Here is a 2,144-nt window from a genome sequence, read left to right on the forward strand (position 1 = left end):
AAAAATTCAACGGGCTGTGTGTACATGAATTGATTTATTAGTTCTCTATTCTGTTCCATTGATCTATTTGTTTTAATGCCAGTACCATGCTGTTTTAATTACTATTCATTTGTAGCATGCTTTGCAGTTTGGTATTCTGATGCCTCCAGCTTGACCTTCTTTACTCAGGATCACTTTGGGTATCCTGGATATTTTGTAGTATTGTATGACTTGAGGATTCATTTCCAATTCTGTAAACAATGTCATTGATATTTTGATAGGGATCATACTGACTGTAGATTATTTTAGGTAGTATGGACATTTTAACAACATTGTTTATTTTGATTCACTAACAAAGAATATTTCTCCATTTGCATGTCACTGATCATCTCTTTCACCAAAGCTTTACAATTTTCATGGTGGAGATCTCTTACTTCTTTGATTAAATTTATTCCTAAATATTTAATGTTTTATACCTATTGTGAATGGGATTTCTTTTTTGATTTCCATTTCAGAAAACTCATTATTGGTGTATAAAAACACTACTGGTTTTTGTATGTTGATCCTGTATCCTGAAAATATACAGAACTGGTTTATCCGTTCTAACAGCTTTTTGGTGATGTATTTAGGTCTTCTCATGTACAAAATCATGTCATTGTTGAACACAGATATTTCAAATTCCTCCTTTACAATTCTAATGTCTTTGTATCTTTCTTTCTAATATTTCCAATACTATATTGCGTAAGTGAACATGGAAATCCTTGTCTTGTTCAAGAGCTGAAGGAAAATACTGCCAGCTTTTCTTCTTTCTGTATGATATTTACTGTGGTTTGTCTTATATAGCCTTTATAATTTAGAAGTATGTTCATTTTACAGCAAATTTGTTGAAGCTTATTCAACATTAAAGAATGTTGAGTCTTATCAAATACCTTCTCTGCATTATTGAGGTGATCTAATTTTTTTGTTCATTTTGTTGATATGATTTATTATATTAATGGTTTTGTGAATGTTGACTCACCCTTGCATTTTTGTGGTAAATCTCACTTGATTTTGATGTCTGATCTTTTTGATGTAGCATTAGATTCAGTTTTCTCATATTTTGTTGAGAATTTTTGCATCTAAGTTCATCAAGGATATTCCTCTATCATATTTTTATGTGTCCTGGATCTTTGTTTGGTTTGAGTATAAGAGTAATACTGGTCTCATAAAATGAGTTTGGCATAGTTCTGTCCTTTTCAATATTTTAGAATATTGAAGAATTTAGCAGTGACTATACTGTAGCAATTTGTCTGGGGTTTTGGGTGAGAAGCAATGTGGATTCCTTTCTTAGAGCAAATAAGTTGTTTCGGATCCCATCAGCTTTCTAGAAAGGATTTAAAGCCAGCTACGACTGTGGATGTCTCCTGTAGTTAGGGTTGCCCATCTGCAGAGATGGTGGGAGTCGTCGAGCTTACCACTCACTTTTTCCTGAAAAGATGAAGTCTCTGCATCTGGGACTCAGGGCAGGAGTTGTGGTATGTTTTGCTCCTCTCCATCTGCTGGCTTTCAGAGTCTCTGTGTAGTTTAGAGTTTCTGTCACTTCTATACTGAAGTTCTCCTTCAGTCTTCTGGAAATGTGGTCTTTGTTTTGTTGCTCCAGTTTTTGTCTGTGGCTGAGATTACAGAGCCTCACTAGTCAGTCATCTGGGATCTTTTCCACTTCATTCTATTTCTAACCTACTGATTTTATAAATCACGGAGAGGTGTTCAATTTTACCCATTGATTCTCTCTATCCTATTAATATAATTCGTTTTTTTCCTATTGTTGGAGAATTTTATTATCTTTTAAATGTTAAATACATTTTGCATTGCTAAGTAAGTCATTTTCTTATGAGAACTGATCTTTTTAATATCACTTCATTACAATTTGCTAATATTTGATTTAGAATATTTGTAACTATGTTCCTGACAATTATTAGCAGAAAATGTTGGTTTCTTATAATGCTTGATCAAATATTTGCCGATTGCTACTATGGTGTATTATATGACCAAGGGTTATTTTAAAATATGTGGTTAAGTAAACAAACTTTTGGGAATTTTCTGGTTGTACTGTTTATATGTTTCTATGTAATTCCATTGTGGTTTGAGTACCTACTCAAAATAATTTATAGTATTAGTTTATATTA

Source organism: Lepus europaeus, chromosome X, assembly GCF_033115175.1.
Source record: "Lepus europaeus isolate LE1 chromosome X, mLepTim1.pri, whole genome shotgun sequence".
Taxonomy (NCBI): domain Eukaryota; kingdom Metazoa; phylum Chordata; class Mammalia; order Lagomorpha; family Leporidae; genus Lepus; species Lepus europaeus.